The sequence below is a fragment of the Schistocerca cancellata genome, chromosome 2 (genome assembly GCF_023864275.1).
Source record: "Schistocerca cancellata isolate TAMUIC-IGC-003103 chromosome 2, iqSchCanc2.1, whole genome shotgun sequence".
Taxonomy (NCBI): domain Eukaryota; kingdom Metazoa; phylum Arthropoda; class Insecta; order Orthoptera; family Acrididae; genus Schistocerca; species Schistocerca cancellata.
In genome coordinates, this window is record NC_064627.1 from 1,054,595,904 (window position 1) to 1,054,622,614 (window position 26,711).

At 45.8% G+C, this 26,711-nt stretch overlaps 1 protein-coding gene and 1 pseudogene across 1 annotated transcript in view; both read left to right on the forward strand.

Annotated features, from left to right (window-relative positions):
- The first annotated feature begins 6,084 nt into the window (after positions 1-6,084).
- Positions 6,085-26,711, forward strand: part of LOC126163042 (sodium-coupled monocarboxylate transporter 1-like) — a 141,696-nt gene continuing 121,069 nt past the window's right edge. The window contains exon 1 of the mRNA XM_049919925.1: positions 6,085-6,521. The gene's annotated coding sequence lies outside the window, so the exon portion shown is untranslated. The remainder of the gene's footprint in view (positions 6,522-26,711) is intronic.
- LOC126164322 (5S ribosomal RNA) lies at positions 11,657-11,774 on the forward strand (annotated as a pseudogene).

Genomic DNA, 26,711 nt, shown 5'->3' on the forward strand with positions numbered 1-26,711 from the left:
ATTTCAAGCGAGACTCGTCCGATCAGCCAACATTTTTCCTGTCATCAACAGTCCAATCTCGGTGTTCATGTTCCGAGGCGAGGCGTAAAGCTTAGTGTCGTGCAGTCATCGGGGGTACACGAGTGGGCCTTCGGCTCCGAAAGCCCATAACGACGATGTTTCGCTGAATGGTTCGCACGCTGACACTTGTCGATGGCCCAGCATTGAAATACACTCCTGGAAATGGAAAAAAGAACACATTGACACCAGTGTGTCAGACCCACCATACTTGCTCCGGACACTGCGAGAGGGCTGTACAAGCAATGATCACACGCACGGCACAGCGGACACACCAGGAACCGCGGTGTTGGCCGTCGAATGGCGCTAGCTGCGCAGCATTTGTGCACCGCCGCCGTCAGTGTCAGCCAGTTTGCCGTGGCATACGGAGCTCCATCGCAGTCTTTAACACTGGTAGCATGCCGCGACAGCGTGGACGTGAACCGTATGTGCAGTTGACGGACTTTGAGCGAGGGCGTATAGTGGGCATGCGGGAGGCCGGGTGGACGTACCGCCGAATTGCTCAACACGTGGGGCGTGAGGTCTCCACAGTACATCGATGTTGTCGCCAGTGGTCGGCGGAAGGTGCACGTGCCCGTCGACCTGGGACCGGACCGCAGCGACGCACGGATGCACGCCAAGACCGTAGGATCCTACGCAGTGCCGTAGGGGACCGCACCGCCACTTCCCAGCAAATTAGGGACACTGTTGCTCCTGGGGTATCGGCGAGGACCATTCGCAACCGTCTCCATGAAGCTGGGCTACGGTCCCGCACACCGTTAGGCCGTCTTCCGCTCACGCCCCAACATCGTGCAGCCCGCCTCCAGTGGTGTCGCGACAGGCGTGAATGGAGGGACGAATGGAGATGTGTCGTCTTCAGCGATGAGAGTCGCTTCTGCCTTGGTGCCAATGATGGTCGTATGCGTGTTTGGCGCCGTGCAGGTGAGCGCCACAATCAGGACTGCATACGACCGAGGCACACAGGGCCAACACCCGGCATCATGGTGTGGGGAACGATCTCCTACACTGGCCGTACACCACTGGTGATCGTCGAGGGGACACTGAATAGTGCACGGTACATCCAAACCGTCATCGAACCCATCGTTCTACCATTCCTAGACCGGCAAGGGAACTTGCTGTTCCAACAGGACAATGCACATGTATCCCGTGCCACCCAACGTGCTCTAGAAGGTGTAAGTCAACTACCCTGGCCAGCAAGATCTCCGGATCTGTCCCCCATTGAGCATGTTTGGGACTGGATGAAGCGTCGTCTCACGCGGTCTGCACGTCCAGCACGAACGCCGGTCCAACTGAGGCGCCAGGTGGAAATGGCATGGCAAGCCGTTCCACAGGACTACATCCAGCATCTCTACGATCGTCTCCATGGGAGAATAGCAGCCTGCATTGCTGCGAAAGGTGGATATACACTGTACTAGTGCCGACATTGTGCATGCTCAGTTGCCTGTGTCTATGTGCCTGTGGTTCTGTCAGTGTGATCATGTGATGTATCTGACCCCAGGAATGTGTCAATAAAGTTTCCCCTTCCTGGGACAATGAATTCACGGTGTTCTTATTTCAATTTCCAGGAGTGTATGTATTAATTTGCGGAGGGGTTGCGCTTATGTCACGTTGAACGATTCTCTTCAGTCGTCGTTGATCCCATTCTTGCAGAATATTTTTCTGGCCACAGCGATGTCGAAGATTTTGTTTTACCGGATTCCTGATATTCACTGTCTACTCGTGAAATGATCGTACGGGAAAATCGCTACTTCATCAGTACCTCGGAGATTCTGTGTCCCATGGCTCGTGCGCTGACTATAGCACCAAGTTCAGACTCACTTAAATCTTGATAACATGCCATTGTAGCAGCAGTAACCAATCTAACAACTGCACCGGACATTTTTTGTCTTATATAGACGTTGCCGACCGCAGCGTCGTATTCTGCCTGTTTACATGTCTATTTGAATACGCATGCCTATACCAGATTCTTGGGCGCTTCAGTATATAATCACTCCACTTTAAATCGCTGCGTACGCATACTGCTAGATATTTTGTGGAAATAGCTTCTTCCAATGATAGTCCTACAATCGTGTAACCATACGATAATCACTCTTTCTGTCTATTTACGCGCAATATGTTACATGTGTTTGTGTTGAGGGTCAACTGCCACTCCTTGTACAATAAACCGATCCTCTGCAAGTCCTCCTGCATTTCGCTACAATTTTCTACATCTCCATCTACATTTATACTCTGCAAGCCACCCAACGGTGTGTGGCGGAGGGCACTTTACGTGCCACTGTCATTACCTCCTTTCCTGTTCCACTCGCGTATGGTTCGCGGGAAGAACGACTGCCGGAAAGCCTCCGTGCGCGCTCGAATCTCTCTAATTTTACATTCGTGATCTCCTCGGGAGGTATAAGTAGGGGGAAGCAATATATTCGATACCTCATCCAGAAACGCACTCTCGCGAAACCTGGCGAGCAAGCTACACCGCGATGCAGAGCGCCTCTCCTGCAGAGTCTGCCACTTGAGTTGGCTAAACATCTCCGTAACGCTATCACGGTTACCAAATAACCCTGTGACGAAACGCGCCGCTCTTCTTTGGATCTTCTCTATCTCCTCCGTCAACCCGATCTGGTACGGATCCCACACTGATGAGCAATACTCAAGTATAGGTCGAACGAGTGTTTTGTAAGCCACCTCCTTTGTTGATGGACTACGTTTTCTAAGGACTCTCCCAATGAATCTCAACCTGGTACCCGCCTTACCAACAATTAATTTTGTATGATCATTCCACTGCAAATCGTTCCGCACGCATACTCCCAGATATTTTACAGAAGTAACTGCTACCAGTGTTTGTTCCGCTATCATATAATCATACAATAAAGGATCCTTCTTTCTATGTACTTGCAATACATTACATTTGTCTGTGTTAAAGGTCAGTTGCCACTCCCTGCACCAAGTGCCTATCCGCTGCAGATCTTCCTGCATTTCGCTGCAATTTTCTAATGCTGCAACTTCTCTGTATACCTAGCATCATCCGCGAAAAGCCGCATGGAACTTCCGACACTATCTACTAGGTCATTTATATATATTGTGAAAAGCAATGGTCCCATAACACTCCCCTGTGGTACGCCAGAGGTTACTTTAACGTCTGTAGACGTCTCTCCATTGATAACAACATGCTGTGTTCTGTTTGCTAAAAACTCTTCAATCCAGCCACACAGCTGGTCTGATATTCCGTAGGCTCTTACGTTGTTTATCAGGCGACAGTGCGGAATTGTATCGAACGCCTTCTGGAAGTTAAGGAAAATGGCATCTACCTGGGAGCCTGTATCTAATATTTTCTGGGTCTCATGAACAAATAAAGCGAGTTGGGTCTCACACGATCGCTGTTTCTAGAATCCATGTTGATTCCTACAGAGTAGATTCTGGGTTTCCAGAAATGAGATGATACGCGAGCAAAAAACATGTTCTAAAATTCTACAACAGATCGACGTCAGAGATATAGGTCTATAGTTTTGCGCATCTGCTCGACGACCCTTCTTGAAGACTGGGACTACCTGTGCTCTTCTCCAATCATTTGGAACCTTCCGTTCCTCTAGAGACTTGCGGTACACGGCTGTTAGATGGGGGGCAAGTTCTTTCGCGTACTCTGTGTAGAATCGAACTGGTATCCCGTCAGGTGCGAGGATTTAGAGAAGGAATTGCAGTGCGGTCTCCATCTGTGAAACAGCTTCGGAAAAAGGTGTTTAGTATTTCAGCTTTACGTGTGTCATCCTCTGTTTCAATGCCATCATCATCCCAGAGTGTCTGGATATGCTGTTTCGATCCACTTACTGATTTAACGTAAGACCAGAACTTCCTAGGATTTTCTGTCAAGTCTGTACATAGAATTTTACTTTCGAATTCACTGAACGCTTCTCGCATAGCCCTCCTTACGCTAACTTTGTCATCGTTTAGATTCTTTTTGTCGGAGAGGTTTTGGTTGCGTTTAAACTTTCAGTGAAGCTCTCTTTGCTTTCGCAGTAGTTTCCTAACTTTGTTGTTGAACCACGGTGGGTTTTTCCCGTCCCTCACAGTTTTATTCGGCACGTACCTGTTTAAAACGCATTTTACGATTGCCTTGAACTTTTTCCATAAACACTCAACATTGTCAGTGTCGGAACAGAAATTTTCGTTTTTATCTGTTAGGTAGTCTGAAATCTGCCTCCTATTACTCTTGCTAAACAGATAAAAATTCCTCCCTTTTTTTATATTCCTATTTACTTCCATGTTCAGGGATGCTGCAACGGCCTTATGATCACTGATTCCCTGTTCTGAGCTTACAGAGTCGAAAAGTTCGGGTCTGTCTGTTATCAGTGGGTCCAAGATGTTATCTCCACGAGTCGGTTCTCTGTTTAATTGCTCGAGGTAATTTTCGGATAGTGCGACTTCTCTGTAGACAACAGCGTCATCCGCGAAAAGTCTTGCGAACTTCGGATGTTGTCTGCTATGGTCAAAAGTAATGGTCCTATAACACTCCCTTGAGGTACGTCTGAAGTCATTTTTCTGTGTGAAGACTTTTCTCCTTTGAGAATGACATGCTGTCTTTTGTTTGCTACAAACTTTTCACTTCAAGTTATGGCGTTTAGTATCTATTTTCTGACGTTTGCAAATCAGCCATAGCATTTCTTTTCAGGTTAAATAACATGTATGATATGTGAAGTTGTCACAATAGATACTTTTAAACTGTGAAGATGATCAATGAACGGAACCGGTTGTGAATAAATACATTGTAAGACAGCGCAGTGTATACCATGCATTTCTCCAAATGTATCGATGCTGCTGTTAATCGCCTGAAAAACAGTTTGATACTACAGCATGACCAGGAAAATGACATGAAATGTCCTCCAAGTTTCTCCTCAAATGTTCCGCCGCTACTACACCGGTTGTGAATAAATACATTGTAAGACAGCGCAGTGTATACCATGCATTTCTCCAAATGTATCGATGCTGCTGTTAATCGCCTGAAAAACAGTTTGATACTACAGCATGACCAGGAAAATGACATGAAATGTCCTCCAAGTTTCTCCTCAAATGTTCCGCCGCTACTACACCTGAGGCAGAGGCTAAAAGTATCCGTTAACCGTATACGATCTACCTTTAACTAGCAGTGTTTTTAGCAATTTTAAATCTGCAGCAATATTTACACTATGTTTACATTTTACTACTAATAATTCTTGGAAGCACGTAAAAAACTGTTCTCTTTCGAAATATGAACCTTGTCAAATTTTCTGTACGCACTAAATTCATGAAATTTGTCTTATATTGTAGAAAATAACACGAAAGATGACTCCCCGGAACGCTTAGCTCGGAAATAAGAAATCAGTACTCATAAGACAAAAGAAAGGAGTTCCGTGATCTATCATCCACCAAACTAACAGTAGCGGAAGGAATGAATATAAATGGAATGCAAAATCTGTGTGGATAGGATTTCGTTGTAACGTGTTTACCAAATACTCGTATTTAGGATTTAACATCGAATTTTAACCATACTCTCAAGGCGCGCAGTAGTTCAATTAAGTAAACAAATGCGAGGTCACTGTTGTATTAAAATAATCGCTTTTACTCCGTTGTACCAGTTCGCAACTTGTGTAAATCCCTTGTTAGAGTACGCCTGCCCGTGTGTGCTGCAATCGCTTTCATTAAACAAAAGGACATAAACGTCCTTCCAGTAACATAAACGCAATCGGTTCGTACAGGTTGCGTGCGAGATGGAACCGCTTAATGCTGCCCGCGGATTACGCCGTGGTGTTTGGTTAACTACGGTGCGGATAGCGGCATTAAACCACGCCAGAAGCCAACAGCCGGGACAATAAACGAAGGTTGCAACTAGGCGAGGGGTGACGGAAAAGAGCGAAAAAGGACGAAGCCGGCTAGTCGCCGCTGACCGGTCCGTCTTCCCCCACCACCACGGCGGCGTCACGGAAGGGGGGGGGGGGGGAGCGTCGCAAAGACGGGAGATACTTAATGCCCGAACCTGTCCGGATGCTACACAGTTCTGCGTGCCCCATCGCCGACGACTAGTCGCGAAACCGACGCACGCGTGACGTCTCTGTGAAGGAGCGGCCCAGAGGCTTTGCTCTCTCTCCTCAGCTGCCTGCGCCTCCAGCGTGTGTCGCGCCCACCCCCGCTGGTCGTTACCTCGGTCCGTTTTTCTTGCGCGTTTCCTCACGAAGGAGTAACAAAAGAGGCAGGTTATCGCGCCCTATTTTTTAAACATATTGTCTTTACTCTCCTTTCAGTTAAAAACATTATTTCGGCTAGCCCTTTTTGAGACAAGCACGTGAATGATCGTGTTTCAAGTTCCCTGACATAAGTTTAGTTTTAGAAAGTTATAGACACCAGTTTTTCGTCTCTCAAGAGGTTACCCGTCCAAGACCTACGTGAATGCATTATAAAGAGTTTGCCAGCTGCAAAGAGACGACTGACAAGATCCTGTGGTAAGTTTCGACTGTTTTTCACTCATTTTAAGTTAACAAAGTTTTATAAATCTTTTGTTCTTATTTTTAATATGAAACCATATTAACTTCCATTCGGATATTTAACTTCGCCTCTGTGTGGTGTTTTGAACGGTAGAGTAAAGTTGACCATTCGCTAAAATCTTCGAAAATCAGGACGGTGCGAAGTAAAAACTAAACGGATGAGACTGCTCATGTATTTCAAGACTCGAACGTACTAACTAAATAGCATTGCAGCCAAGCTGCTTTTTTCGAAATTTTGTGTTCGGTCTACATTCTACATCGTATTTACATCAACACGTATCATTCTGAAGTGAGTGGCTACGTCGTTGTTTATTGTAACATGAATTTAAGATTCTCATCGATCGGTTCACAGAAGAAGTATGAAGAAAAACAGTATGTGCCTCTGTGACACTTGCTACTGATCTAATTTTACTAACACGAGTTGTACGGATAGAAAAAAGTAGTAGATTCTTCGCTAAAAGTCGGTCTTTCAGCTTTGTGAGTAGGAGTCCGGAGATATTAGACAATCCTCGAATATCTGCTAGCTGCGATTTCTCTGAACTGTCGTTTCTCTTTCCCGTGAAGCAAACGACCAGATGGGAGATCGTACCTCCGAAAGTCTTACGTGGTCAAAGCCCCGTGTAAGTCCTGCCTGCAGTGTGAATAAACACACTAGAGCGCAAACCAAGTATACAACGTGCAGGTAACATCATTCGAACACAAAACGCAAGTTTTTTTTTTTTCAGTTTGCTACAGTAAACTGAATTCTGCTGTTTCCTTTACCTACAGCCGAGTACAGGTGATCGATACACTTCACATAGTACTGTTAATCCTTAATAATTTGCAAGACACCGTTAACTCCTATTGGAGCTGTTTAAGCACGCATTTTGTTTAGAAAACAAATGTATCAGGGATGCATTTTCTTTTTTTCTTTTTTTGAGTCATTAAACGGTGCTTTCACTCGCACACCGAAATCTACAACTTCATCAGACTCGTGAACAAAACGAGATTATCACTGCAGTCAGGGTCTACTACAGTTAACATTTCCTCCGAACTGATAATGCCTCTAGATCCGACAGCATGTTACTACTGTTTGAACGGATGAAACTTTCTCACGAATTATCTGCAAATCTCAATAATTACACCTAATACTGTCGTCCAAGTCATTTTGACAATTCCGCTCCTGCTCCGGTGCTCTATTTACATCTACATCCATATTCTGCAAGCCACTTTGAAGTGCAAGGCAGTGGGTACTTGCCACTGAACTTCTTAGAGTTGCTTCCGGTTCCATAGTAAGTAGGATCCCGCGGGACAATTGATGTATTTCTCTGCCAGGTAAGGTCTTGCAGGACGTCAGTGATGCTTACCATGGGCAAGACAGACCGGCAAGCATTCGTGATGCCACCCTTCGTATGCCTTCGATATCGCCTGTCTGTCCAATTTGGTATGAATCCCACAAGCTGTACTATGTTCTAAGAAGCGTCGCACTAGTGCTTTGTAAGCAATTTGCTTTGTCGACTGTGTTTCTGCGCTGTCTACCACTGAGACGAATCAGCCATATATGTTATCAACGACTGAGCCTATGTGGTCATTTTATTTCATATCCGTACATATTGTTCGACGCAGTTATTTCTACGAGCCGACAACAATTGTAACTCAATGATATTTTGATTGTAGTATACCAAGATTTTAATTTTGTGAAGTTCAAAAAAAATTTCTGTAGGCTGAAATCAGGTTGTCAGTCTTTGCACCACTCTCAAATCGTAAGAACATATACCTTAATTTTTTGCAGCTTTTTTAGACACTACTTCATCGTTGATAATAGTAGCACCTCCAAAACGTCTGAGGTTATTGTTAACATTGTGCCCAGGACACTGATATACAGTGTGAACAACAAGGATCTAAACACATTTCCCTACGGCACACGTGAAATTTCTTCTAAAGTTGCCGCGACTCTCCAGCCAAAATAATACGCTGCGTCCATCTCAGTCAAATCAAGAATTTCGGTTCTTGCCCCCTGTGATCATGCTTTCGACATTAAGTTGAAGTGTGGCACTGAGTCAAATGTTTTCCGGAAGTTGAGAAATTCTGCATCCACCTGACTGGCTTTGTCTGTAGGTTTCAGCATATATGAGAAAAGCGCAAGTTATGTTTCGCACTGTCGATGTTTTCAGAATCCTTGTTGGTCGGTACGAGGACGTCATTCTGTGTGACATACCTCATTACGTTTGAGCTCAGAAAATGTTTTAATATTTTACAACAAACGCATTTCAGTTATATTGGGCGGTAGTTTTGTGGATCAGTTCTGCTACTCTTCTTGAACACTGTGTGAAATGTGGTTTTGCCGGCCGCGGTGGTCTAGCGGTTCTAGGCGCGCAGTCCGGAACCGCGCGGCTGCTACGGTCGCAGGTTCGAAACCTGCCTCGGGCATGGATGTGTGTGATGTCCTTAGGTTAGTTAGGTTTAAGTAGTTCTAAGTTCTAGGGGACTGATGACCACAGATGTTAAGTCCCATAGTGCCCAGAGCCATTTGAACCATTTTTGAAACGTGGTTTCCGCCAACCACTGGCCACTGGTTTTTGTTCAGTGGATCTATGGTACGTTACGTTTAAAAGAGAACCTAAGTCAGCCGCGAATTCTGTGTAACATCTGACAGGTATTCTATCGAGTTTTGGATCTTTACTTATTTTAGTGAGATTAGATGTTTCTAAACGCTGCTGAAACTAATATAGTTATCACTCACCTTTGTACGGGTGCGACAATTAAGCCGGGACGACTCCGAAGAAATCAAGTAGATTCGTTGTTCCTAGATTTTATAAAAGTTCTCACCCGAAATATGTACTGATACTGAGGTACAGTGCCGATGGATCCCGCTGCTATGGAGCAAACACCCGCCGGTGGTGCTGTCACGTTGGCGTTCATCGTGGCGTGAAGCCTTCCGTCTGTTTACGCCTACGTCCTGCAAAAAAAACTGGTTCAAAAGGCTCTAACAAGGGAACCTCCCCATCGCACCCCCCTCAGATTTAGTTATAAGTTGGCACAGTGGATAGGCCTTGAACAACTGAACACAGATCGATCGAGAAAACAGGAAGAAGTTGTGTGGAACTATGAAAAAATAAGCAAAATATACAAACTGGGTCGTCCATGTGTAAGATAGGCAATATTAAGGGCACTGTGAAGTGAGGAGCTCTGTGGTCCTGTGGTTAGCGTGAACAGCTGTGGAATGAGAGGTCCGTGGTTCAAATCTTCTCTCGACCGAAAATTTTAACTTTTTACTTTCAGTTTATAAAAACTCATGTTTTCATCACTTTTTTGGAGTGATTATTACATCCACAAGAAAACCTAAATCGGGCAAGGTAGAAGAGACTTTTCACCCATTCGCCAAGTGTACTAGTTAGGTGGGTCGACAACATATTCCTGTCATGTGACGCACATGCTGTCACCAGTGTCGTATACAAAATATCAGACGTGTTTTCCTGTGGAGGAATCGGTTGACCTATGACCTTGCGATCAAATGTTTTCGGTTCCCATTGGAGAGGAACGTCCTTTCGTCAACCAATCACACGGTTTTGCGGTGCGGTCGCAAAACACAGACACTAAACTTATTACAGTGAACAGAGACGTCAATGAACGAACGGACAGATCATAACTTTGCGAAAATAAAGAAAGCAAAATTTCAGTGAAGGGCAGATTTGAACCAAGGGCCTCTCATTCTGCAGCTGTTCACGCCAACCACGGGACCACGGCGCTCCTCGCCTCACATTGCCCTTAATATTGCCTATGTTACGCATGGACGACCCAGTTTGTATATTTTGCTTATTTTTTCATAGTTCCACACAACTTCTTCCTGTTTTCTCGACTGATCTGTCTTCAGTTTTTCAAGGCCTATCCATTGTGCCAACTTATAACTAAATCTGAGGGGGGTGCGATGGGGATGTTCCCTTGTAAGCACTATGGGACTTAACATCTGAGGTCATCAGTCCCCTAGACTTAGAACTACTTAAGCCTAACTAACGTAAGGACATCACACACAATCATGCCCGAGACAGGATTCGAACCTGCGACAGTAGCAGCAGCGCGGTTCCGAACTGAAGCGCCTAGAACCGCTCGGTTACAGTGGACGGCCTTCGTTCTGCAGAATTAGCAAGAATCGTGCCGTGTGTCGACGTACCGTGCATCGTATGACAGCTCATTAAAGTCTGGAAGTTCTCTCCGGGCAGACATGCACAACAAGAACGAGAAGTTAGGCATGCTACTTGCGTAAACTGGTTGTCAGAGAAATTGTGCCAGAACAGTACGAGGGTGTCCAGCGCTCCAGGCACGTGCACGCACTATCAGGACACTAGTGTGACGTGCTGGATGACGTCAGAGGACGAGCAAGACGACTACAATAGACAGGGGACACGGAGGACATGTTGTGTCTGCGTCGCTTGTCGATGCGCACTGTGGCTCGAGACGTTTCGCCAAGGAATGTGGGATGAGCCAGCATCTACATCTACACTTCACCAGCCGCCTCGTAGTGTGTGGCTGAGGATACTTTGTGCAGCTCTCTACTTCGTTCCTTTCCTGTTCCAGTCGCTACTTGTGCGCGGAAAGAACTCTAGCAGGAAGCCTCTTACCGGCCCGAACCTCTCTTAATCTCGCCTCCGTGGCATTATAGCGGAATATATGTAGGTGGAAGCTATATATCGGTTGACTCTTTGAAGAACGTACGCTGTCGGAATTTTAACAGGAACAACGCCGTCATGCATAAATCTTCTGCTGGAGCGTCTGGCGGTAAAGTCCCTTGAGTATCTTTCGTGCCGCTTTCACGCTTGCTAAAAGAATCGTAACAAAACAGGCTGCTATTCTTTGAATCTTCTCTGTTTTATCTATTAATCCAAACTGGTAAGGATCCCATAGTGACGAGTCTCGTTCAAGTATCGGTCTGGCAAGAGTTTTTTTTTTTTAGTAACCTTCTTCGCGAGTAGACTACAATTCCTGAAAATTTTTCCATTGAATCTCAGTCTCGCATATCCTTTTTCTATGATTATTTTTATGTGGTCCTCCTATTTTAAATCGTTCGGTGTGCATAGTCCCAGATATTTAATTAAGGTAGGAGCTTAAAGGTGACTGGCAACGGCCTTGCCGCAGTGGATACACCGGTTCCCGTCAGATCACCGAAGTTAAGGGCTGTCGGGCGTGGCCGGCACTTGGATGGGTGACCATCCGGGCCGCCATGAGCTGTTGCCATTTTTCGGGGTGCACTCAGCCTCGTGATGCCAACTGAGGAGATATTCGACCGAATAGTAGCGGCTCCGGTCAAAGAAAACCATCATAACGACCGGGAGAGCGGTGTGCTGACCATAGGCCCCTCCTATCCGCATCCTCATTGAGGATGACACGGCGGTCGGATGGTCCCGATGGGCCACTTGTGGCCTGAAGACGGAGTGCTTTTTTTAAAAGTAACTGATCGTCAACTGCTTAATCATACAGTACGGTTCACTGTGCCTGTTTATCCGCAATACGCTGCGTTTGATTATGTATGGGATTAGGTTGGTTAGGTTAGTTGTTGCGGGGAAGGAGACCAGACAGCGTGGTCATCAGTCTCATCGGATTAGGGAAGGATGGGGAAGGAAGTCGGCCGTGCCCTTTCAGAGGAACCATCCCGGCATTTGCCTGGAGTGATTTAGGGAAATCACGGAAAACCTAAATCAGGATGGCCGGACGCGGGATTGAATCGTCGTCCTCCCGAATGCGACTCCAGTGTCTAACCACTGCGCCACCTCGCTCGGTATGGGATTAGCAGTCAGTCTCTGTACCTACTGTGGACCCTCTGCAGTTGTTCCCAGAATTCGCTATAATTTTCTATCGTTGTAGTTTGTCTGTATACAAGAGCATCGTCTGCGAAGAGCTTCAAGGGACTTCCGACGTTACCTACGACGTCATTTATATAGGGTGTCCCATAAACGTTGCGACAAACCTCTAGGGGTGGTGGAGCACATCGTAAGAATTGAGAATTGCACAGCAACCCATGGCCGCAAAAGTCAGGGGTAACTGGTAGCAAAGGTCGAAGATCGGAAAGGAAACGGGAGAGTGATTCATTTGAAACATTTTTTTTTTTTTTTTGGACATAATGAGTACACATGTGTAAGTAGGCTGTTTATGTTTTCTTATTGGCAACGTTACGTAGCGCTCTGTATGAAAATCACTGGCTGTGCTGTGTGCAGTCTGTGGCTAGTTTGCATTGTTGCCTGCCATTGTAGTGTTGGGCAGCGGCAGCTGGATGTGAACAGCGCGTAGCGTTGCGCAGTTGGAGGTGAGCCGCCAGCAGTAGTGGATGTGGGGAGAGAGATGGCGGAGTTTTGAAATCTGTTATACTGGATGTTATGAACTGCTACATATATTATGACTTTTGATGATATTAAGGTAAATACATTGCTTGTTCTCTATTAAAATCTTTCATTTGCTAACTATGCCTATCAGTAGTTAGTGCCTTCCGTAGTTTGAATCTTTTATTTAGCTGGCAGTAGTGGCGCTCGCTGTATTGCAGTAGTTCGAGTAATGAAGATTTTTGTGACGTAAGTGATTTGTGAAAGGTATAGGTTAATGTTAGTCAGGGCCATTCTTTTGTAGGGATTTTTGAAAGTCAGATTGCGTTGCGCTAAAAAAATATTGTGTGTCAGTTTTGCTCAGCTGTTTGAAAAGCAAATAGTGTAAGAGGTTTATCAGCACAGTCGTGTAAAATTGTTCTAAGGGGACGTTTCACATGGTGTACGACAAGAATACAGCTCTAACGTTACAACAGAAGCTCGAAGTCCGCACCATCATACGCCACACAATGCCTGTCACCGATGAAGCATTGACTGACGGACACACTCGAACACTCCGGGAGGTTCTTTGATTATAGCAGCTGCAGCTGCGCAGACGATTCTTGCGACGAGATCCGTTCCAGACTAGACTCGAGAGATTTCATGACTCCCCACGGAAACAAATCAGGGTACGGTAAATCCGATGAGTGAGGGGGCGTCTCCCTGTAGAACTCTCGTGTACAGCACCACCCGACGGCGCACGTCGTCGTATCCGGTCATGGGTTGCTATGCAATTCTCATCCTTATGACGTACCCCACCTTCCCTAGAAGTTTGTCACAACATCCGGTCATGGGTTTCTATGCAATTCTCATCCTTATGACGTACCCCACCTTCCGTAGAAGTTTGTCACAACATTTCTGAGACAACCTGTATACAGGGTGTAAATTTTAAGTTGATAAACCAGAATAACCCTAAAAATAAGCTTCAAACGGAAAAATGTGTAGAATCCAAAGTTGATTATTTTCTAGGGGCACATCTAACGGCGCTAAAATTAGCCCGCCACCCCAGCCTCATGGGGGTGGGGTGGGAGGCAACTTTAAAATTTCAAACGGGAACCACCATTTTTTATTGTAGAATCAGATTCTACATAAAAAAACTACGTACATTTTGTCTTAAAAAAATTGTTTTGATTCTTGGTATTTCGCGTTGTAATTCAAGAAAATCCATGTTCTCATTTTTGCTTGTAAAATGGTTACGGATAAATAAAAAATGAGTTCACTCGTTAGTAAGTAGGATGCCTGGTTAGTTAGTCAGCTAGTCAGATGATTTGTTAATTAAAATTTGTGTGGCCTCATGACCACGAAACAAACGAAACTTATCTGAATCTGCGGAGCCGGCCGGTGTGGCCGAGCGGTTCTAGGCGCTACAGTCTGGAACCGCGCGACCGCTACGGTCGCAGGTTCAAATCCCGCCTGGGGCATGGATGTTTGTGATGTCCTTAGGTTAGTTAGGTTTAAGTAGTTCTAAGGGACTGATGACCTCAGAAGTTAAGTGCTCAGAGCCATTTGAAACTCTTTTTTTTTTTTTTTTTTTGAATCTGCGGAAAAAAGTAATACAGTTTTTGGGTCAACATTTGTAAAACTCTGATTCCTCTCTCTCAAACCCCACCCTATGGGGAGGGAGGGAGAGTTTTAGTTTTAGCGAATCAAAATTTACGAAGTAAATAAGTATTTTTTATTTATCCGTAACCATTTTCCACGCAAAACTGAAAACATGGATTTTCTTGAATTAAGCGCCAACTACCAAGAATGCAATAAAAAAATGGGGGTTCCCATTTGAAATTTTTAAAGTTGCCTCCCGCCCCAACCGCGGGGGGTGGGGGGGGGGGCTGGGGTGGCAGGCTAAATTTAGCACCACCAGATGTCACCCTCGAAAATAATCAACTTTTGGATCCTACACATTTTTTTGTCTGAAGCTTATTTTTCAAGTTATTCTGGTTTGTCGACTTAAAATTTACACCCTGTGTATTGTAAACTGTATGAGTTCTATTACACTCCCTTGAGGTAGTTACCTGATTGGACATATTCCTCCGTTTCATCTGTTAATGCACCAGGTTCTCAAACGTCGTACAGAATTTTTCGACACGCGCTGGGGCTCCTGAGAGACAGCACTACATTTTTTATGTGTGAGCTCTTTACCGATGAAGCAACACTGACGAACCGCGCTAATGGAAATTTACGCAAACTGCATTACTGGCTGTGTAACTAATCCCTCGTCAGGTACATCGCGAACGGTCCTGGAGAATAAACGTAGGGTGAGTCATCGAAGAAACTTCCGTTGTGGAACCTTCCATTATCCCAGGAATGTTAAATTTAAATACGCTCGCAGACAGTCCTACAAACATTTCACTGGGATGTAACCGATTCAGATCTTGGAGCGCATTTCGCAGCTAATTTTGTGTAAAATTTCAGCACCAGAATTAACATGTGTTAAATCACGATTCTTGTCTTTGAACAACTTTCGAATGCTGTTACATTAGCTGTAGAGTTATATTTTTCTTAAACGCGTCAGTGGTTTTAATATCTGCGTTATTACAAGAATTTAAGAGTACTAATAACATACATCATACGGAGTGTATTCGGAAATACGTAAGTGCCTCAGTGAATGTTTGACTAATAGACTCCAATACGTTATACAGGACGGCGTACGTTCCGCAGAAACGAAACTAATATCGGGTGTGGTTCAAATAAGCATATCAGGACCTCTGATGTTCTCATTATCTATGAACGATTCATCAGAGACATTGTTCGCTGACGATCCCGTTCTGTCCACGAAAGTATCGTACTTGGACCATCGTAAGGAATTTCATATGGGCAAAATTTGCACGTGTCATACTGAATAGCCATTCTGTTTAAATATGGATATATACTGCATAAGGCAAAGCCTAGAACGTAAAGAGCCGTACGGCATCTCATTACAAGACTAGCAGTGAACACTTGAAGTGCGTCACGGCGTATAAGTATTTAAGAATGTTAAGAAGCGACATAAAAAAGGGCAATCAAGCAAAATCACTACTATGGAAAGCGCTTGAAAGACTTCGATTTGTCAGAACGGTTCTGCGAAAATTCAGTGCGTCTGTTAAGCAAGAAGCACCGACGACCCCAGAACGACAAATCGTAGAGTATTTTTCCTGTGTCTCGAGTCTTTATCAAGTAACCATGACAACAAACACCGGAGGAATTCCGAGACGCGCTTCTAGGATCGTAACAGCTCCGAATGGACCATCCGAATGTGTAACAGAAATGCTCGGGTAACTTAAATGGGATCCTTGGAAGAAAGACGGCGTAGTTCTCGCTGAACCGTGTTGATTAAATTTCGCGGAACTCTTTTGGAGTACGGCTCTGTGACCACTATGCTTCCATGATCGTATACAATGCATAGCGACCATGAGAATATGAAACATCACACTGCGTAGACAGACATACAGTCAGTCATTTTTCCCTCGCCTAACACACGAACGGAGTAGGACATGAAATCGATAATATTGATACGATAAACCATCCGCAATGCACTGTACAATGGTTTGCGGAACAGATGTGTAGAACCATAAAACAAAATTGTGTGCCCCACTCGAAATGATTCAAATGGCTCTAAGCACTATGGAACTTAACATCTGAGATCATCAGTCCCCTAGACTCAGAACTACTTAAACCTAACTAACCTAAGGACATCCCACACGTCCATGCCCGAGGCAGGATTCGAACCTGCGACCGTAGCAGCAGCGTGGTTTCGGACTGAAGCGCCTAGAACCGCTCGACCACTGTGCCCCATTGCGTACTACTGCTTCTGAAAACCTCGTTTCTGATATTTCGAATTGTTTAAGAAATCAAAGACATCTTTGCGACTCATCCAGAGTACGTACGCACAAAGCTACATACTCACACACAAGCCTCCAAATGCCTTTTTGCCCAGTCGAGATGCTTGCGCCCTTTCTTATCTAGACGAATTCTCACAACTCACGCAAAAAGCAATGGTGAACGCTTTTTCGCCCCCGTGTTAACTAGCGAGATAATGCCGGCAACTGAAGACAACCTTCAGAACGTCACGCATGTTCAATAAAAAACCAGCAGAAAATTAGAATCTAAAAAGTCAGTCCCTAATACACGTAGAGACTTCAGAACATGTCGTCCCACGCAGCATGAGTAACACATTGTCAGAGGAGACTACATGCTGCGGGTATCTTGCAGACACAGTCGTGCTGCGGTACGGACAACGAACGGGTGCATCACAGCTTGCGAGTGGAATAGCGCGGCAACTGACGGGGTGCTCCTAAGTTGAGGTATGCGTGCCACTACAATTCCTGTGGGCAAAGCGGCTAAATTGCACGCAGATTCACCGTGAATCTGTGAAGAGGCCTGTGTCATAAAGAAGGGAGAAGAGAGTCAAATACAAGCATGTTAAATGAAGTTCCTTAGGCCAGCTGTACAAAAAACTAGGAGAGACAGAGTCAGCAATGATTATGTAAGGAGAGACCAGCAGGTGACATTGATTACAGAGGAGAGGATGAGTGCTTTGTTGCTGAAGTGGTTTGGTCATGTGAAGCGAATGCACCCGACTCGAACCCCACGCCAGTACTTGGAGATGGGGTTGCCAGGAAGGAGACCAATTATGCGGCCTAGAGGGGTATGGGCAAGCCGGGTTAAGAGGATCTCAAGAGGAGGGGAATGGCATGGGGTTTGGTTGGGGAGGAGGGCGGGGAGGCTGTGCCGGGGCAGGCGCCAATGGTTCAAATGGCTCTGAGCACTATGGGACTTAACTTCTAAGGTCATCAGTCCCCTATAACTTAGAACTACGTAAACCTAACTAACCTAAGGACATCACACACATCCATGCCCGGGGCAGGATTCGAACCTGCGGCCGTAGTGGTCGCGCGGTTCCAGTAGGCGCCAATGGAGGAATATTGTTCGCCAAGTTCCTATCCGGCTCGCTGGAAGGAAATCCTGATGATAATGTTTCACCGTGAAGCTCTGATGGTGTTTGGTTCAAGCGCAATGTCGCTTCAAGCAAGGGTAGCATGATTCTATAATGACCCTTGGCCCGTGCTGGCGGCCAGAATGCCATTATGTCCCTTGGCCCGTAGTGGCGTGTGAGAATCGTGAAATCAATCAACTAATTAGTTCAACGAAAATTCTATTATTATAACTTTAAAGTTAATATATACCGCAAGGTGGCGCGTTTCGCCTGCGCAAGCGAAATATTTATTCCTTGACTTAACGTTGCTCCACAGCGAGCGAAGAAAATGTAAGAAAATCGGGATGTGACGGGACTTTGTTGCGAGACAGGATAACGAGAGGACGTGTATGATGAAGTGTGTGCGATGAAACGGTCATTGTTAGCCGCCATATTGTATAATTTGAGTTTTTCGAGGTTCACAAGCGATATGTAACGTTAATGTGAAGTTCAGTAACAGCCATAATACATTCTGTTGCATTTCAAAGGTGATTTCGCGTATTTGTTTTTGATCAAAAGATTCTGTGATGAACTGTGATGTACGACAAGCTTGCATAGGATTCGAAAATTTGGTGGTCGACGTTTGCTGTAGAACCTGATTCAGTAACACGGTCAAAAGCATAGAGAAAGTTTTCTCTTCTAAAACGACCTCATTTCACTCGCAGACAATCATTGAATGACCATATGCGAATGCAGTATTCCAGTTCGAGAAGACCCTATAAAAATTTTCTTTCTCTTACGTATCAAGAATTTTACAGGCAACCGCTGGAGTCGGCGGCTGCCTCTACACCACGAGGGTAACTTGTCTACTTGCACGAAATTACGTATGCTGTGGGAGTAGTCGACGCCGCCGCTCAGGATAGTGTCCTTCACAGACATACAGACAGAGACACTACACACACTAGTTCAATAACAACGAGTTCAATATTACCAGCTTAAAAACATTAATTTCTTCTTTTGACCAAAAATATTGTAGTGCCAACAAATTTGACCGCTCAGACGTGGCTGATACTTACCCGCCACACAGTCCAGATCTCGCACAACGCTACTCCCATCTTTTCGGCAAGCTGGGAGAACATCCGGGGGAAAGAGTTTCCAACAATTAGGACGTTCACACAGCGGTTTTCGAATGGCTTCGTGACCAAAGAGCGGCCTTCTGTCTTCGAGGAATTCAACGATTCGTAGAGCTTTGAACAATAGTGTGAGGTCACTGCGTCTCTTTGGATTGTACTGCAGCACTCCATAAAAGTTATTTGGCCCCCTATGATAATGTGTAACTTATCTTCCCATCTCCCTTAGTAAATTCTATTGCACTGAGACATAAACATATAAATTTATACAAGGTAGTAATACACAACAACGTGATTAAATTGTTTTGCGTATCCGGTGTCTTCCATTTCCCATGACGACAGTTTCCGTAAGTGTCAACAGATGGGCGGAAATACACATAAATCTCTTGAGAATAAATCCAGCAAAAAGAGCACATTAAAATTATACTAAATTCTAGCTGAACATGTGCTGATATACACGGAACAAAACAGGAATAATAGAAAAACGTAATTAATGAAGATAAGGTTTTCAGGACGAGGGACTAGAATACCCACAGTGCAGAGACCAGAACGGCAGCTTGCTTGTCTTTGATTCTAGCCTTTGGATTATTTGACTAAGTTTGTAAACGGTTTCAACAGGAAAGGGAGAGAGAGGGTGTGACGTAGATATTTGTATGTACTTATGATAAACCCCTTCCCTCGAAAATTTATCTCCTTCATACCTCCTCTGTGTTACCACAGACGACATGTCACTGATCTCATTCGTAGTAAGATTGGAGCACACGAGGGCTGGTGCCAATTTGCTTCCACCGCCTTGAGTGGAATGCGTAAGTTCTAATAAAGGTTCACCAATCTGCAGTCCTCTACAGTTGTTGTCCCCTGCGCAGAAAAAGGCACGCAGGCCGTGAATACGTCATCTTGAAGCTGTAAGAAACTCTTAGCGAGGGACTGATACGTCAGAATTAATTAAATTTTCAATTAGTTTGTTTATACGGGATGCCACTTGCTTTTTATTAGCAGCATACGAGAAACTGCACAATTAAATTCCACTTTAGAGTCACAAATAATTTCCATTCTTAAACAAAATAATGAACAGCGTATTTCCATAATAAGTATCACAGTATTCTCAACGATATGTCCAAATAACGATAAATTGGTAATAAAGTCTTAACTGACTCCGACCGCGGCAGATAACATATCCGTCCTCCGAGGCTGCCGAACCAGCTCTGATCTTACAGCCGAGCCACTTCGTCCGCCATCCAAATTAGGCGAGAACCGAAGATCACCGAAATGCTTCGTCTGCCTTTTCATTTAGCAGTAGTTTATTATTCTGCTGGTTATTAATACTTGTGAAATAATACACTCCTGGAAATGGAAAGAAGAACACATTGACACCGGTGTGTCAGACCCACCATACTTGCTCCGGACACTGCGAGAGGGCTGTACAAGCAATGATCACACGCACGGCACAGCGGACACACCAGGAACCGCGGTGTTGGCCGTCGAATGGCGCTAGCTGCGCAGCATTTGTGCACCGCCGCCGTCAGTGTCAGCCAGTTTGCCGTGGCATGCGGAGCTCCATCGCAGTCTTTAACACTGGTAGCATGCCGCGACAGCGTGGACGTGAACCGTATGTGCAGTTGACGGACTTTGAGCGAGGGCGTATAGTGGGCATGCGGGAGGCCGGGTGGACGTACCGCCGAATTGCTCAACACGTGGGGCGTGAGGTCTCCACAGTACATCGATGTTGTCGCCAGTGGTCGGCGGAAGGTGCACGTGCCCGTCGACCTGGGACCGGACCGCAGCGACGCACGGATGCACGCCAAGACCGTAGGATCCTACGCAGTGCCGTAGGGGACCGCACCGCCACTTCCCAGCAAATTAGGGACACTGTTGCTCCTGGGGTATCGGCGAGGACCATTCGCAACCGTCTCCATGAAGCTGGGCTACGGTCCCGCACACCGTTAGACCGTCTTCCGCTCACGCCCCAACATCGTGCAGCCCGCCTCCAGTGGTGTCGCGACAGGCGTGAATGGAGGGACGAATGGAGACGTGTCGTCTTCAGCGATGAGAGTCGCTTCTGCCTTGGTGCCAATGATGGTCGTATGCGTGTTTGGCGCCGTGCAGGTGAGCGCCACAATCAGGACTGCATACGACCGAGGCACACAGGGCCAACACCCGGCATCATGGTGTGGGGAGCGATCTCCTACACTGGCCGTACACCACTGGTGATCGTCGAGGGGACACTGAATAGTGCACGGTACATCCAAACCGTCATCGAACCCATCGTTCTACCATTCCTAGACCGGCAAGGGAACTTGCTGTTCCAACAGGACAATGCACATGTATCCCGTGCCACCCAACGTGCTCTAGAAGGTGTAAGTCAACTACCCTGGCCAGCAAGATCTCCGGATCTGTCCCCCATTGAGCATGTTTGGGACTGGATGAAGCGTCGTCTCACGCGGTCTGCACGTCCAGCACGAACGCTGGTCCAACTGAGGCGCCAGGTGGAAATGGCATGGCAAGCCGTTCCACAGGACTACATCCAGCATCTCTACTATCGTCTCCATGGGAGAATAGCAGCCTGCATTGCTGCGAAAGGTGGATATACACGGTACTAGTGCCGACATTGTGCATGCTCTGTTGCCTGTGTCTATGTGCCTGTGGTTCTGTCAGTGTGATCATGTGATGTATCTGACCCCAGGAATGTGTCAATAAAGTTTCCCCTTCCTGGGACAATGAATTCACTGTGTTCTTATTTCAATTTCCAGGAGTGTAGAATGGTTGCAAGCTACTGAGAGATGCTTTAATACTGTATGACATCCAAGTGAATACGCTGCTTAGTTTTTCTAATATTAATGGTAGAAGATTATCGTTTTGGGGCGCAACTTCCCAGCGCAGCAGCCAGTCGCAGAGCAGGTACACAATTTAGGCGGTCGTTCTCACGATACTCGTACCGAATAAGCCATCTGTCGCCGGTACCTTATACCACATGACGGCATCTTCCCACTGCTGCCTTCTCAACTGCTCTAAGAAGATCTTCTTGTACCTGAATATGATGGCTGCAAATACAGAAATATCACAGTACGTCGACTTGTTGCCTTGAATGGGACTGAGTTTTTCTTCCGGAATGGTAGTGCCTGATGTGGCGGTTACCGTAACACAGATGTTTCTTAGGTCTACAGGCGTAGCAGATACAAGTGGGCCGTAGCAGATCCGTGTTGTGAAAAGGGTATCAGCATTGCCTCGGTTTCATAATATCCTTCTTCACCATGTCTATTCGTTGCAAGTGTCACACGTTGTCCGTTTTCAAAGGATACGTGTGACGTAACGTGTGTAGAAACAAGGAATCGACGTCATTGTTGACTGGAGACCCGTACTGGTAGGCTCAGCCGCCTGATGGCAAGGTTTCTTTTCTGGCGCAACCTGGTAGATTTGCTTCGCAGAGTTGAGAGTTGTTCCTTAGGCGCCGGCCAGTATGGCCGAGCGGTTCTAGGCGCTTCAGTCTGGAACCGCGCGACCGCTACGGTCGCAGGTTCGAATACTGCCTCGGGCATGGATGTGTGTGATGTCCTTAGGTTAGTTGGGTTTAAGTAGTTCTAAGTTCTAGGGGACTGATGATCTCAGATGTTAAGTCACATAGTGCTCAGAGCCATTTGAACCATTTGTTTCTTAGGCGTATCTGTCTACAGTAGGCAACATTGAAGGCTGTATGTGGAGTTTAAGTGTCGTATTTCATGGCGACGGGAGAGAAAGGAGAGGTTGCAACACGGTTCCGGCTCACGCGTACTCCTCTCAAATGGCAGCAAGGTAAGTGGCAAGGTTAATATAACCATCCGACCGTCGGATCACAACTGGAAGTGTCACTTTGTAAGACGCAACAGAGACACACGCAGCTGAATCCGAGACAAAATGGTTCAAATGGCTCTGAGCACTATGGGACTTAACAACTGAGGTCAGCAGTCTTCTAGAACTTAGAACTGCTTAAACCTAACTAAGCGAAGGACATCACACACCCATGCCCGAGGCAGGAATCGAACCTGCGACCGTTGCAGCAGCGCGGTTCCAGACCAAAGCGCCTAGAACCGCTCGGCCACAGCGTCCGGCGAGATTTGTTTCACAGTATTGAAGTTCAAGAACTGCTCATAGCTCCTAAGCTACGCGGTTTAGAGCCCATGTTTATTGTTCTTTTTTTTTCGAATGATCATTCCTTGCATACCATTGAATATTGACCATCACTTCTAAAAACGCTGTATAACAGCTTGCGTGGTGTCCGAAAGAGCAGACACCACGCATTCGTACAACTGATTCGCGTCGATGGACAAGGAATGCAGAACCTTCAGTGCGGATGTACAATATCGTTCGACTTCCAGCTGGAACCTAAAATTAGCAAGCAAGGAGAAAATGGGGGTGGGAGGGGGGGAGTGCGGATAGTTGGCGTTGGGTCGAGAACGTGGGTCGGCAGGGGAGCGTGCCGAGGTAGTCCGAGCATTTCTGGTGAACACTGTGTCTCGATCGCACAGTGGTTAACGCAAGTGCCTAGCAAGCAGGAGATCCAGCGTTCGACCCCGGTCCGGCACACGTATTCACTCGTTGCCTCAGCAGCTGATATCGTTTGTTCCTTCCCTTTCATTTCTCATCCCCGCACATCCATCTTTAGATTACATAAGGGGTGATTTTTGCCGACCGCGCCGGCAGATGTGGCCGAGCGGTTCTAGGCGCTTCAGTCGGGAACCGCGCTGCTGCTACTTTCGCAGAGTCGAATCCTGCCTCGGGCATGGGTGTGTGCGATGTCCTTAGGTTAGTTAGGTGTAAGTAGTTCTAAGTCTAGGGGACTGATGACCTCAGATGTTAAGTCCCATAGTGCTTAGAGCCATTTTAACTATTTGCCGAACGTTCTGTCTTCTATCACACAAACCCACTTCCTTGTTATTTTTCCTTGCTTTTTGGAGAGCGGTCAGTGTTTGTAGAAAACCACCCGCGTTGTTCAATACTAGATTGTACTGTTCTGCATATGTACAGCCGTAGAGAAGCGATACGCCGCACCTTTCCGCTACCTGCCGGGCCGCGTTCCGGCGCGCTCTTGAACTGGCCTCGACTCCTCACGCAGGCGCGTGCCTGGTGCGTGCGCCAGCTGTTCGGAACGTGTGCCCAGCTGTCAGCAGCGCCTCTGCGCGACCTCGCTTCACCTTTTCTCAGTCTGCTTTAGTCCGTTTTACACGAGCGACTTCCTGGTCAAAATCGCCTACTCGAAGTGCGTGCGACTTTCGTGCCCGAGTGTAAACCAGCAACCAGCTGCGACGCGAGTGTGTTTGTGATGTCAATGATCCGTACATCGTGCCGAGTGCGGAGTTCTAAGATTCCGAGTTTGCTGCACGCTGCGCATCCCAAGGACTACAGCGGCGTCTGCTAACACGGGAATTTATAACCTATTCTGGTCGAGCTCACTCGTACTATAGAAATGATTTTATGCTTTCGTCTTTTCTTAATCTTTGTTATGCTGTTTGCTTTGTTTTCGTAGCACATTAAAAAGTTACACAACGTCCTCAAATTTTTTCCTACCTATTAGCGTTCTCATACAAGAGAGCCGGAAGCAGAAAGCATTTACGTTTTACAGAGGAAAAAAACCTGCACTATGCACGAATAAGAACGTAAATATATAAACGTCTTTTATCGAAAATTATTTCAACTGTGAAAAAGTCAGACTTAGTGAACGAAAAAAATAATTTCGTTGTTATTTGGTACTTAGCAAGAAAACAAGATACAGATGATAAAGCAAAAGGGCGCTGTTTACAGCGTACTACATATAGTATGATGCGTTTGCAAGTGTACATTTTCTCGAGAAAACACATGTATATTTTCTAAAATGGTTGGGTGACACTTTTCCTATTCTTTCAGTTCTCAGGAGTGTACAAAACTGTAGAAACGAAATGGACGTGTGGCTTTTTCGGCCGGGAGGCCCCAACCGGGGAAGTTCGTCCGCCACGTTGCAAGTCTTATTTCAGTCGACGCCACATTGGACGACTTGCGTGTCGGTGACGATGCCGAAAGGACGACGAGGACAACACAACACCCAAATGTTCAAATGTGTGTGAAATCTTGTGGGACTTAACTGCTAGGGTCATCAGTCCCTAAGCTTACACACTACTTAACCTAAAGTATCCTAAGGACAAACTAACATACCCATGCCCGAGGGAGGATTCGAACCTCCGCCTGGACCAGCCGGACAAAACCCAGCCCACGAGCGGAGAAAATTTCCAACCCAGCCCGAAATCGAACCAGCGCCCGCTGTAATGTAGGCAAACATGTTACCACGCAGCTAAGCAGGCGGGCAAGGCGATAGAGAATTTACCACACGACCTTCGCCACGAACGTCCTCTATGAATTCTGCTTTGCTCATTAATAAACTCTATTGTCATTATTCATTCCTACATTTTCTGAGTCGAAACAAGGCCCCGGGAGTAGACAACATTCCATTTGAACTACTGATGGCCTCTGGAGAGCCAGTCATGACAAAACTCTACCATCTGGTGAGCACGATGTATGAGACAGGCGAAATACCCTCAGACTTCAAGAAGAATATAATAATTCCAATCCCAAAGAAAGCAGGTGTTGACAGATGTGAAAATTACCGAACTATCAGTTTAATAAGTCACAGCTGCAAAATACTAACGCGAATTCTTTACAGACGAATGGAAAAACTGGTAGAAACCGACCTCGGAGAAGATCAGTTTGGATTCCGTAGAAATGCTGGAACACGTGAGGCAATACTGACCTTACGGCTTATCTTAGAAGAAAGATTAAGAAAAGGCAAACCTACGTTTCTAGCATTTGTAGACTTAGAGAAAGCTTTTGACAATGTTAACTGGAATACTCTCTTTCAAATTCTGAAGGTGGCAGGGGTAAAATACAGGGAGCGAAAGGCTATTTACAGTTTGTACAGAAACCAGATGGCAGTTATAAGAGTCGAGGGACATGAAAGGGAAGCAGTGGTTGGGAAAGGAGTAAGACAGGGTTGTAGCCTCTCCCCGATGTTATTCAATCTGTATATTGAGCAAGCAGTAAAGGAAACAAAAGAAAAATTCGGAGTAGGTATTAAAATTCATGGAGAAGAAGTAAAAACTTTGAGGTTCGCCGATGACATTGTAATACTGTCAGAGACAGCAAAGGACTTGGAAGAGCAGTTGAACGGAATGGACAGTGTCTTGAAAGGAGGATATAAGATGAACATCAACAAGAGCAAAACGAGGATAATGGAATGTAGTCAAATTAAGTCGGGTGATGCTGAGGGAATTAGATTAGGAAATGAGACACTTAAAGTAGTAAAGGTGTTTTGCTATTTAGGGAGTAAAATAACCGATGATGGTCGAAGTAGAGAGGATATAAAATGTAGACTGGCAATGGCAAGGAAAGCGTTTCTCAAGAAGACGAATTTGTTAACATCGAGTATAGATTTAAGTGGCAGGAAGTCGTTTCTGAAAGTATTTGTATGGAGTGTAGCCTTGTATGGAAGTGAAACATGGACGATAACTAGTTTGGACAAGAAGAGAATAGAAGCTTTCGAAATGTGGTGCTACAGAAGAATGCTGAAGATAAGGTGGGTAGATCACGTAATAGGAGGTATTGAATAGGATTGGGGAGAAGAGAAGTTTGTGGCACAACTTGACTAGAAGAAGGGATCGGTTGGTAGGACATGTTTTGAGGCATCAAGGGATCACAAATTTAGCATTGGAGGGCAGTGTGGAGGGTAAAAATCGTAGAGGGAGACCAAGAGATGAATACACTAAGCAGATTCAGAAGGATGTAGGTTGCAGTAGAT